The sequence below is a fragment of the Rhagoletis pomonella genome, unplaced genomic scaffold, assembly GCF_013731165.1.
Source record: "Rhagoletis pomonella isolate Grant_MI unplaced genomic scaffold, Rhpom_1.0 Rhpom_scaffold_00001, whole genome shotgun sequence".
NCBI classification, from domain to species: Eukaryota; Metazoa; Arthropoda; class Insecta; order Diptera; family Tephritidae; genus Rhagoletis; species Rhagoletis pomonella.
The window spans coordinates 65,848,958-65,862,408 of NW_023458555.1; positions in this window are offsets into that span (position 1 = coordinate 65,848,958).

The window sequence follows — 13,451 nt, forward strand, 5'->3', positions numbered from 1 at the left end:
TCGGCCAAAATCGCTTAGGCGGTTACAGCGCCAATTAAGAAGAAGAAAACGAATCGAGATAGATACATACCATGTTTATATGACGCTTCAATTCGTTCCATGATGCAATAATAGCTCTGATCCAATACTTTTCGTGAAAAATCCTGTAAAACTGTCAAACAGCAAAATTACTCTCTGAAGTAAGAGTAAAAAGTGAGTAACAACAAAAAGTACGGGAACAAAAAAACCATTTCTCCTGTAAAAACGTCAACCAGTGATAGCTTGACACTTCTCATGATTTTACCAGAAGAAAAAGTTCGGGCAAAACGTTGCAACTTCATTCTATACACAACTCTCCAAAAGTCGCTCTCACTTACAGGATTTTGGAGTACGGGAACATTTTTCCTGCAACTTCCTGCAAGTTCGTGTAGAATCCTGTAAGTTCATGGAGTACTGGATCAGAGCTAATACAAGGTGGTATCAGTTTGACAGCTCGATTTGACACTGCCTTAGCTCAGTAGAATAAGAAGAAAACCGGGAAGAAATGAATCCCCATTTGTGGGAAAAATATAAGATTTCATATTTTCTTCTAAACAAAATTAGCTTTTTTATAGTATATTCGTAATGAAATGAAATAAAATAACATATACTACCTTTTTGAGAAAACGATATGTGTATACAGAGAAAAAAAAAAATAAACTATATTATTAGGCAAAGAATTGTTAAAGAAGTAACGCTGTTTCAGCTATGGCAGTCAATATGGTGGAATTAGAGCGACAAGTTGCAAACCGATAACACCTTGTATTATTGCGTCATGAATTCGTTCTAGGTCAAACCGTGTTATTCAGACAGACACATGAAAACGCATTCTTAAATCGAATTGATACTTTTAACCGTGCCACCATAAATCACATTTTTAATATGAGTTAAGAGTTATTGAATCGTGTTAATAGTGAATATAATCACAGGATTTGCCCACACGATTGTTTCATGCGACTCTGTATGAAGTAAGACATTTAAATATTCCTTGAAATTACGTTAAGGCTAAGCTTTGTTGTAAAATTAATAAATAATATCCTTTTTTCGTGGCTATTTGAGTCTTTAATTAATGTTTATTACTTTCAAGAATTGATACATGAATTAATAGGGTTACATCAGGATGAACTCTGTTTGAAAGTGTGTTCGATCGACTCATTTATTTTGTTGCATATATGTAAGCAGTTGCATTTTTAGCGAGCTTCACTGACACGAGTTAATTCGATACCGCGTTTTATGCCATATAAACAAGGTAATAGACAAATGTATACATAAATGCTCAGAATGATAAAAAGAAATCCATTAAGCCGTGACTGTCTTCCGTCCGTCTGTGCACACCATAACTCGAGTAAAAATGGAGATATCTTAACGAAACTTGGTATGTATGCTTCTTTTGAGCCAAGGACAGATGGTAATGAAATACGGAAACTGCGATATTTTAGTAACTACTGAACTTAAACTTATTCATTCAAAATTGATATTTACAATCATCTCTTGGGAGAAAGTAAGAATATTATAAATTTTTTAAAAATGGGCTTAGCCATGCCCACTTATGATTACATGTGTATTAAAGTGGTCCAAGAAATCCCTCTTTTTAATATTATTCAGTGCTCACGCAAAATTGTGTTCCTCTTGCTTAAAAATTGAAGTACATAACTTTGTTTTAAAAAATAATCAAATTTAGAGGTTCATTTTAGTTTTACTTAAAGCTACTCGTGCTTCAATCCGTGCGCACGCGAAATCCCTCAGGCCGCTGAATATAATAGGAGAGTTATTTTTTCGATCAGGCTTCTAAATTTTTAGACAAAAATTAAAAAGAACGAGAAAAATATTCCGAAATTTTACTTTGAAAGTTGATTATTTCTTAGAAAAAAATGTATTTGATTTTATGTCAGTAATGATACTATTTATAGCCACACTTTTAACAAACAAAATAAGTCATAGCTGAATTTTACGTTCATAACTTCTTGAGATATCGGGAAATTTTTGAACCCGAATATAGATGTGTGGCTAAAACCTGTATTTAGAAAACGTACCGTTTTAAATTTTTGGCGTTTGCAAGATATTTTGAAGTTATATCTGATATTTTCAAGGTCACTGATATTTTCAAAGTCACCACGCCTTGAGGAATATTAAAAAACGGTAAAAATAAAAAAAATGTTTCTTGATTCCTGAAGAGGTATATGTTTACCTTAGTAATCTCAATGGTGCTTATGTCCTATCGATTCTTATGCAAAGACTTTAAATTTTTTTTTGAATAAAAATACTTTTTTAATAATTTTGCATTTGGTTAACATTATCAACTTGCATTTAGTTAGCATAAAGCAATGAGTGCTGCAACAAGTAGTAAGTAGTAGGTTTTTCTTTTTTAACCGACCTCAAAAAGGAGATGGTTATGAGTTCGTCGGAATATTTATTTATTTAATTATTTTATTTTATTTTATTTTATTTTTTTTATGTATGTGACCGCATAACTTTGGACCACGTTAATCGATTTCTAAATTCTTTTTTTAAAGGAAGTAACACCTTTCCTCACAGGTGGTCCCATACTAATTTGGTTAAGATCATTACATCATGAAGAAATTAGCAATGATCTTAAATTTGTATACGGGAATTGAAGTCGGTTTTGTTTTTTGCTTAAAAATTACCTTTTTTCCAGACAGTTAGAAATAATGTATAAAGACCCCTCCCACTTAAACCGAATTGGAAAAGAGCTGTTTCGCTCAAACTAACATTGGAACGGCGGAACCCAAACTTCTTTAATTTAAGACTTCTAGCAATTTGTTTTAATATTGGAAAATAAAATATTTACTTATTTAATAATACATTTGTTTGCAATTATTAATCTCAAATAAAGTTTACTTCAGGCCCTTCACTGCCATTAATCTTTTCTACTGTAGTCCTTATTAAATTAATTAGAAACTTAGAGAAATAACATTTTGTGTATAAAACTTACTTGAGTTACCTTCTAAACTTTTTATTTATTTTTTAATCATGTTAGGTAATTTTTTACCAAAAGGAACACAAATTTTCGTAAGCCTGAGTAATTTAAAAAAAAAAGATTGGTGGACCTCTTCAGTAATCGAGAAAATTATATTCTGTTACTTTTCCATATTTTTGTAACCAACAATACACACTCTCAAAATTTCATTGAAATCGGTTGAGCGGTTTCGGAGATTAGCGTAAACGAACAGAGTGACACGGGATTTTATATATATAAAGATAAAAATAAGCACATTGCCAGGAGCATAGAAAAAATGTGGTGTGTGTAGATCCTATTCTCGCGAGTCTTTTCCAAGATTTGGCGTATTGTGAATACCTGATCTATGGTGGATTTTCCAGGCCTAAAGCCACACTGATAAGTTCCAATCAGTTCGTTGACGGTGGGTTTCAGTCTTTCGCACAATACACCCGACAAGACCTTGTAACCTGTGCTTAGAAGGCTGATTCCGCGGTAGTTGGCGCGAATGGCGGGATCGCGTTTATTGTGGATTGGGCAGAGTACACTTAAATTCCAGTCGTCGGGCATGCGTTCATCTGACCATATTCTGTATAACAGCTGATGCATGCACCTAATCAACTTCTCGCCATCGTACTTTAATAGCTCAGCTGGCAGGCTGTCAGGTCCAGCAGCCTTGTTGTTTTTCAAGCGCGCTATCGCTATTCGTACCTGGTCATAGTCAGGTGGTGGAACATCAACTCCGTCGTCATCGACTTGGGGCTCGGGTTCGTCTTCTCCACTAATTTCAGCGCTGCTACCATTCAGTAGGGTGGCAAAGTTTTCCCTCCATAATTTAAGTACATTCTGGACATCGGCCACTAGGTCGCCATTGTTGTTCTTACAGGAGTCCGCCCTGGTCTTGAAACCTTCCGTAAGTCGCCTAACCTGGTAAAATGTTCGGGCGCTTCTCCTGTCGGCTAGCATCTCAAGCTCTTCACACTCACGTATTTCAGCTTCTCTCTTCTTATTGCGGCAAATACATCTCGCTTCCTTCTTCAGTTCCCTATAACGGTCCCACATGGCTCGTGTTGCGCCCGATCGCAGCGTGACCCTATAGACGGCGCCTTTTTTCTCTGCGGCTTCTTAACATTCCTCATCGTACCAGTTGTTCTTTAGGGCTCGCTGAAAACCAACTACTTCTTCGGCGGCGGTACTTAATGATCGGGAAATGTGGTTTCACTGCTCACTTATGTGGGATTGTTGAAGAGTGCTCTCAGAGAGCAGGTGTGTGAGTCGAGTGGCGAATAAATTGGCCGTCTGTTATGATTGCAGCTTTTCAACGTTAAGCTTTGCTTGCATTGTTGGAAGCACATTTTTTGCTGCGTCGGGTGCGTATCTTGGCTACACCAAGATAGTGGTCCGAGTCGATGTTTGGCCCTCGGAGTGTACGTACGTCTAAAACGTTGGAAGCATGCCTTCCGTCTATCCCGACGTGGTCGATTAGGTTTCTCGTTTTTCGATCTGAAGACAGCCATGTAGCTTGGTGGATCTTCTTATCCTGGAATCTAGTACTACATATTACCATGTTTCAGGCACCAGCGAAGTCGATCAGCCACAGTCCGTTATCGACAGAATTTTCCGACAGTGCCGCCAAAGATCCCTTCCTTGCCCACTTTGGCATTAAAATCGCCGAGCACGATTTTAACATCGTGTCGCGGGCAGCGCTCATATGTACGGTGTAAGCGCTCTTAGAAGAGATTCTTGGACGCCTCATCCTCCTCTTCCGTCGGGGCATGGGCGCAGATGAGCGAAATGAAGAATATTGCTTTGATGCGGATTGTGGCTGGACGTTCGTCCACCGGGGTTAACGCCAGTAGTCGGCGACAGAGTCTCTCTCCTACCACGAATCCAACACCGATTTTGCGCTCTTTTACGTGGTAACTGTAGTAAAAGTCGCAAGGCTTCGAACTTACTTTTGCTTGCATTTCTTGGATGGTGGTGATGTCAGCCTTTGTCTTCCCGAGGACATCAACCAGCCGGGCAGAGGCACCTTCCCCATTGAGGGTCCAGATATTCCAGGTGCATTCCCTCGTCATCAAAAAAAGGAGGTGACAACCGAGGCTGTATGTTATTTTCTTTGGGCGGGGTTTTCACGTGGCGGGACCCAAGCGAAGTTTTACTCCCTCCCACTTTAGCTCGCTCCCAAACGGGTGTTTGGTTGCTACCCAGAGGATATGTGGATATAAATATCTTGACCTTGTGAGCTGCGGTTTGAACCGTATGCACAAGAATCGCTTCCGGCCACTCCCGGGTGAATGGGAGTCAAAAGTTTTCCACTTCTGCGCACGGAACAGTTCCTCCAAAAAAGAACTTTTATATTAATAAAATATTAGGGCTATTCAGGATCTTGTGCATATGCTCTTGCATTTGCATATTCGTTGCATTTGTACATTCACAACAATTAAATGCACATGGTTGCCAAGGCAGCCAGCATAAACTTTGCAAACGCAATTCCATCTGCAAATCCCAGATCATTTCCACAACTTCCTGAACAGCCCTATTAATTTATGCGACAAATATAGTACTGGTCAAAATAATAGCACCACAACATTTTTAGCAGTTTTTACTATTTCTTTGTTGGTTTAGTGTTTACTAATTTTTTATAAAAGTTGTACAAAACATAAAGAGCTACAAAATCATTAAAATTTCAAGCCTTTAAATTCGAATTTCTATAAAAATTTTGTGTAAGCAGTTTTATAGCTTATTAAATTTTACTATAACTTAGTGTAAGCTAGTCGTTGCTGAAACATCCAATGACATTTTTTTGCCGACTGCGTTGTTTTCTTGCATAAAAAAAATTAATGCCATGTGTAGAGATGAAAGAGAAAAGTTTCGTTAAAACCGACATCGACTGTTTTCAACTATGGACACTATCGATGGTATCCCACCTTTATTTCACTCCTACAGCCCTATTCGCGTGTTTTTACAGTCGTCAATTGTCACAGTTCGATTGTCATTATCGTGTCATCAACTATTGTCATAGGTATGCACAGTCAATAATGACAAGCGAAAAGCTCGTTTTATTTGCCAATTGCGGCGAAAGTTTCTCTATAGTTAAACAGCTGTTCTTTGTTTACATTTCCATTGTTCTTTTTGACCGCCACTGCAACAGACGGGATTTCTTTTAAATAAAATCCACCGCAGCAATGGATTGTAAAAACTGTCCAAAAAAAAACTGTTGTCTCGGAGTTCCCTCAGAAGTCTTCTTCTCTATATAATTTCTTCTTGCTCCACAATAAAAGCCGCGTACATAATAATTATTTCCCCCATGAATAATATTCTGCAATGGATACTATTATAGTATGCAAACGCAAATGATATATTTTTAACACACATAATTAGTGAAATAAAATGGTTTGGAAACATCGATGTTTCCGCAATAAACACCGATGTTCCCGCAACAAACATCGATGTTAAAAAACATCGGTTATAAAAACGATACATCGATGTTTTACCGATGCTTTAATATCTCGTCCATGGTGGAATTATACCAGGTGAAGTAATTAGAGAGAGATTAGGAGTGCAATAGGGTATAGTCATTGCGCTGGGTATGCAGTTACAGTTACATGGCTATACTCAATCCCGACTCTTGCGTCCTCGTTCGCGCACTCTGGGCAACGTGAGCAACCCATGTGCGAGATGCCGTAACCAATCCGAGTGGAGCCTTGGGTCACGGCAGAAAGAGAGGGAGCTTCGGTGGGGCCACTCTGACTTATTCGGTTTAAGGGCTCACTGAAGTCTGCAGCGTCTGTTCACCAGTAGGTGCGGCTGCAAGCGGGTGTCTGCTTGGAGCAAGCGGCTCGCTATATAAACGTGTATTTGGTTGCGAAACCACCCCCGTCCCAGCAATGGGTTGTGCGCTGGGCTTGGGACCCGCCACGTAAAAACCACTTCCAGTGAAGAAGCAAGGCAAAGCCTCGGATGAGACCCCCCCTTATGATGACGACCACGGCAAATGTTTAAAGGACTACGATTTGAGGGCATGCACCTGGAATGTCCGGACCCTTAATGGGGAAGGTGCCTCTGCCCGGCTGGTTGATGTCCTCGTAAGGACAAAAGCTGACATCACCGCCATCCAAGAAATGCGTTGGACGGGGCAAGGCAAACAATGTCTGGGGCCTTGCGACGTCTACTACAGCTGCCATGTAAAGAAGCGCAAATTCGGAGTTGGATTTGTGGTGGGAGAGAGACTCCGTCGCCGAGTACTGTCGTTCACCTCGGTGGACGAGCGTCTAGCCACAATCCGCATCAAAGCGAGATTCTTCAACATCTCGCTCATCTGCGCCCATGCCCCAACGGAAGAGAAGGATGAGGCATCCAAGGATCTCTTCTATGAGCGCTTGGAGCGCACGTACGAGCGCTGCCCCCGTCATGATATCAAAATCGTGCTTGGCGGCTTCAATGCCAGGGTGGGCAAAGAAGGGATCTTTGGAACCACCGTCGGAAAATTCAGCCTCCACGACGAAACGTCCGACAACGGATTGAGGCTGATCGACTTCGCCGGGGCCCGAAACATGGTAGTATGCAGTACTAGGTTCAAGCATAAAAAGATCCATCAAGCTACCTGGCTGTCTCCGGATCGAAAAACGAGAAACCAAATCGATCATGTTGTGATAGACGGAAGGCACGCTTCCAGTGTTTTAGACGTACGCACACTCCGAGGCCCAAACATCCACTCGGACCACTATCTTGTTGCAGCCAAGATACGCACCCGCCTCTGTGCAGCAAAAAATGTGCGCCCAAATATGCAAGGAAAGCTTAACGTCGAAAAGCTGCAATCACAACAGACAGCCAGCGCTTTCGCTACTCGACTCTCACACCTGCTCTCAGAGAGCACTCTTCAACAAACCGACATATGCGAGCAGTGGAACCACATTTACCGCTCATTAAGTACCGCCGCCGAAGAAGTAGTCGGATTTCAGCGAGCCCGAAAGAACAACTGGTACGATGAGGAGTGTCAGGAAGCTGCAGAGAAAAAAGATGCCGCCTACAGGGCCACGCTGCGATCGGGCGCAACGCGCGCTATGTGGGACCGCTATAGGGATCTGAAGAGGGAAGCGAGACGTATTTGCCGCAACAAGAAGAGAGAGGCAGAAATACGTGAGTGCGAAGAGCTTGAAATGCTGGCCGACAGGAGGAAAACCCGAAAATTTTACCAGAGAGTTAGGCGACTTACGGAAGGTTTGAAGACCGGGGCGCACTCCTGTAAGAACAATAATGGCGACCTAGTAACTGATGTCCAGAGCGTACTTAAATTATGGAGGGAACACTTTTCCGCCCTACTAAATGGTAGCAGCACGTAAAGTTGTGGAGAAGAAGAACCCGAGCCCGCAGTCGATGATGACGGAGTCGACGTTCCACCGCCTGACTATGACGAGGTACGTATAGCAATAACGCGGCTGAAAAACAACAAAGCCGCTGGAGCTGACAGCCTGCCAGCTGAGCTATTCAAGTACGGCGGCGAGGAGTTGATAAGGTGCATGCATCAACTCTTGTGCAGAATATGGTCAGATGAACGCATGCCCGACGACTGGAATTTAAGTGTGCTCTGCCCAATCCACAAGAAAGGTGACCCCGCCATTCGCGCCAACTACCGCGGGATCAGCCTTCTAAGCATAGGTTACAAGGTCTTATCGAGCGTATTGTGTGAAAGACTGAAGCCCACCGTCAATGAACTGATTGGGCCTTATCAGTGTGACTTTAGACCTGGCAAATCCACCATAGACCAGGTATTCACAATACGCCAAATCTTGGAAAAGACCCGCGAGAAAAGGATCGACACTCACCACCTATTTGTCGACTTTAAAGCCGCTTTTGACAGCACTAAAAGGAGTTGCCTATACGCCGCTATGTCTGAATTTGGCATCCCCTCAAAACTCATACGGCTGTGTAAAATGACGTTGAGCAATACCACCAGCTCCGTCAGAATTGGAAAAGACCTCTCCGAGCCGTTCGCCACAAAACGGGGTTTCAGACAGGGCGACTCCCTTTCATGTGACTTCTTTAATCTGATGTTGGAGAAGATAATAAGAGCTGCAGAACTGAACCGCTCAGGAACAATTTACTACAAGAGCGTGCAATTGCTGGCTTATGCCGATGATATCGACATCATCGGTAACAAAAACCGCGAAGTCTGTTCTGCCTTTTCCAAGTTGGATAGGGAAGCAAAGCGCATGGGTCTGGTGGTAAACGAGGACAAGACGAAGTATCTCCTGTCATCAAACAAACAGTCAGCACATTCGCGCCTTGGCTCCCACGTCACTGTTGACAGTTACAATTTCGAGAAAGTAGAGAATTTCGTTTACTTGGGAACCAGCATTAACACCGATAATAATGTCAGCATTGAAATCCAACGTAGAATCACTCTTGCCAACAAGTGCTACTTTGGACTGAGTAGGCAATTCAGGAGTAAAGTCCTCTCTCGACGTACGAAAACCACGCTCTATAAGTCACTCATCATGCCCGTGCTGGTATATGGCGCAGAAGCATGGACAATGACAACATCCGATGAGGCGGCTCTTGGGGTGTTTGAGAGAAAGATTTTGCGGAAGATTTACGGTCCTTTACGCGTTGGCGACGGCGAGTACCGCAGACGATGGAACGATGAGCTGTATGAGCTTTACAACGATATGGACATAGTGCAGCGAATTAAAATACAGCGGCTCCGCTGGCTTGGTCATGTCGTTCGAATGGACACCGACGCTCCAGCTCTGAAAGTATTCAACTCGGAACCCGCTGGTGGTAGCAGAGGAAGAGGGAGACCCCCACTGCGATGGAAAGATCAGGTGGAGAAGGACTTGGCTTCACTTGGCGTTTCCAATTGGCGTCAGTTGGCACAGAGGAGAAACGACTGGCGTGCTTTGCTGAACTCGGCCAAAATCGCTTAGGCGGTTACAGCGCCAAAAAAGAAGAAGAAGAAGTAATTAGAACGAGAAGAGAGATTTTCACACTGCCTTATTTGAAAAATTGCCTCTAAAATTTGACTATAAGGCAGCCGAATGTCAGAGAATAAAGCGAGAAAGCTGTTTTATTACTTCACCTGTTAATTGCGCCATGATCTCGTCTACTACACCAAATAAAATGTAGCCTGAAATATTTTTTTAACTCGAAAGAACTAGATTCACATATCCGCTACAAACCATAACTTTATGCAAAACTTTAAAAAATTCAAAACATTTTTATCTTAATTTTGAACATTATATCTGAATTTTTAGAAAAAGCCGCTAAAAAATCGCCTTGAGTTTGGTTTTGCTGACGGGGTTTTGCCCATTTTATAATATGAAAGTAAATTTCTTGTAGAATTAAAAGCGAAAGACATTTGCAAACAAATTTAAAAAAAAAATCAACGCAAGTTATTATAAATTGCACCTTTTATATAAAAAAACGCCAAAGGCGCCAGAGAAAAATCATTAAAAATCAAAGCGATTTTTAGCCGCTTATAACTTGCACCTGTTTTATTAGAATTACATACCCGGATTTTTTTTTAAATATTCAGACTAAAAGTTCAAGATTTAGATGAAAATTTGTTGAATTTTTCTAAGTTCTCATTATGGAATGAACGATATTTTTATAAAAAAAAAATAACAAAAAAATTTACCTTAAAAAACGACAAATATTTAACAAAAATCGGCATGCACTCATGTTTGAAGGCCAATGTATGTATGTACATATAGAAACTTCCTTAAAGTAGCATATTTCAATACAAGTATAACTATCTTGCTATAATTATGATGTATCTTAAATATATAAATCTTACTTATTTAAATATGAATAAACATTTTGAAATAAGTTCAGAAAAGAAGGCTTGCTAATCTAGCCCCCAAAAGCCTGCTTCTATCCTGAATGATGGTTGCTTCCGAGAACAAGCGCTCGCTTGCCACTGGTCGTTTGACGCAGAGCTGGGCACTTTATGATTACGATTACATTTTGATTACATAGGATTACGATTGCTGTAATTATAATCCCGAAAAATTTCAGCATTACGATTACTGTAATTGTAATCGTACTCTTTATGATTCCGATTACAGTAATCGTAATCCTGAAAATTTAAGGATTACAATTACAGTATTCGTAATCATCAATATTACGATTAAAATTACTGCAATCGTAATCATGAGAACCATGATTGCGGTTAAAATAATTATAATTGAAAAATTTTAAGGATTACAATTAAACGAATCGTAATCGTACATTTAATGATTTCAGTTACAGTAATTACTGTAATAAGAAGTACGACTGCGATTTCTTTAGCTGCAAGATTGCGATACTGCGTAATTTATCAAAAGTCACTTATGAATGTTGAATATGCCACACTTCTGAACAAATGTAGGTTTTTGTAATGGTAATACCATGTCCCCACCAAAAAGTTTCATGAACGAAAGACACAAGATCACGTAAGAACAAGATAGTGAAAAAAGTCGATTTTTTTAGCGGGTTCTTCGCCATCTTGTTTCACTGGAAAACGAGCGAAAAGTAAACAAAGCAAAGAAAACAACGAAAACCCAAAATTAGCCAAAATTATTGTCAGCCACTTTAAACGCACAATTTAGATAAAATGATGCAACAAAATGCTTTAAAATGTGTTGTCATGTTGAATTAACTCTTCTTTACTTGAATAAAAGTGTAAAATAGTGGTGCTTGTGATGTAAACAAACGCTCAGCTGACGAACCCGCTTTCGCAAACTTTTTTCTCAAAACCAGTTACAAATACAAGGTTGTATTTTTGGTTCATGCTTCGGTTTGAGGTTTATAAAACAGTACAAATGTAAAGAACAGTGTTCGGACCAACCAAATCGATTCAGGACTAAATTACTGCAAAAATCGGAGCAAAAACAAATTTTCCGTACCAGACTGAATTTTTCATTTTTGTTTCTGACATTAATTATTTGACTAAAATATTTTCTATTCATGCAAAATAAGAACGCGAGGCAATGTAAGGATAATATGTTACATATTTATGTAATTTTTAGCATTTTCTATATAGTAGAACGTATCTAACACTTAATTTTTCAAAAATCAAACCTTTTCTACTTTATATAAATTGCATTCTACATATATATTTTAACAACTTAAGTAAAGTTCTGCATCCGCCAATTTGTACAGCCATATATCAAAAAATAACGAAGTTACTTTACTGACGCATTGCTATGAAAGAGTTACTTTTTAACAGTGAGATTTGGCTAACTTTAAATCTTTTCATGAACGAAAGACACAAGATCACGCCTTCCCGAAAGAAAGAAAAAAGTTATTTTCTAGCTGTTGAAATCTCGACGCCATCTTTTGTTGTAAGAAGTAAACAACGAAGAGAACAAAAAAAACCGCGTAATTGTTGAACGCATGAATAATCATTTTTATTATGCAAATTCTTCTATAAATCATGTCGTTGTGTTAAATTATTCTTTACCTTATGTGTGCACACGTTGTCACAAGCGAAAATTAAGAAAATTGCAGTAAAAAGCCACCACCAAATTGTAAACAACGAACAAATGTAAACAAACGGCTAATGTCAAAGTCGTCCAACTTTTTTCCTAAATGCGATTATAACGGGCTACTAAGAAGAAGGCTTGATCCTGTATATATGGTTCATGAAATGTTTTTATTGAAACCGGTGGTGAACACTCAAAAAACGGCTCCAAGAGGGGCATAACATGAATGAAAAAAACGGAATAGATTTGAAGTCAAGCGGAGTGGAGGAGTAGATTTCAATTTTTTTCAAAAATCGGAGTAAATCTAATCTGATCTTACGAAAGTCCAAACTCTAGTAGGGAACGATTTCTTTACATTTTAATGCTAATGACCCACAGATGGCGGGAAAACACAGGGTTGTATCAGACTCTCGACGTTGTTTCGAGTTGGTTAGCTTTTAACCATCTCAGGGCCAGTTTTTCAGTGCACGGCTGTAGTTTAAAATCAGTTTAAACGCCCGATCTGGCCGGTTTAAACTAAGATCAGCCAATCAAATGTCAGCCAGCTGTTCAATTTAAACTTAGTTTACTTAATCTAAGCTTAAACTGGCACTGAAAAACTGGCCCTCAGTGAAATGGTTAAGTGCTGTCATTTTTATATGGCGAAACTATGCTAAATCAAGTGGATTATCGGGATAACCAACTCAATAGCCATAACTACGTGGTTAGCTCCGGTGGGGACATGGTATAAGGAAATGTAATTTCGCTTTTAATCCAACGGCCGTAGCAGCTCTAACCCAACAACAATTCCAACATAAAAAATGTAGGTTTTTTTAACTTTACATTAAGATACCTTACTATTTTATGTCATATACGATTAGATATTGATATGTCTATAAGACATTCCTACTTTATCAAAGACAAAAATTTATTAAATTTTTTCTGAGGGCGTGTGTTTATCGGTAACAAAGTTCTATGGGGAAAGCTGTTGAATAATATTTTTACTATGGTGAGACTGTTTTGCCAATCTG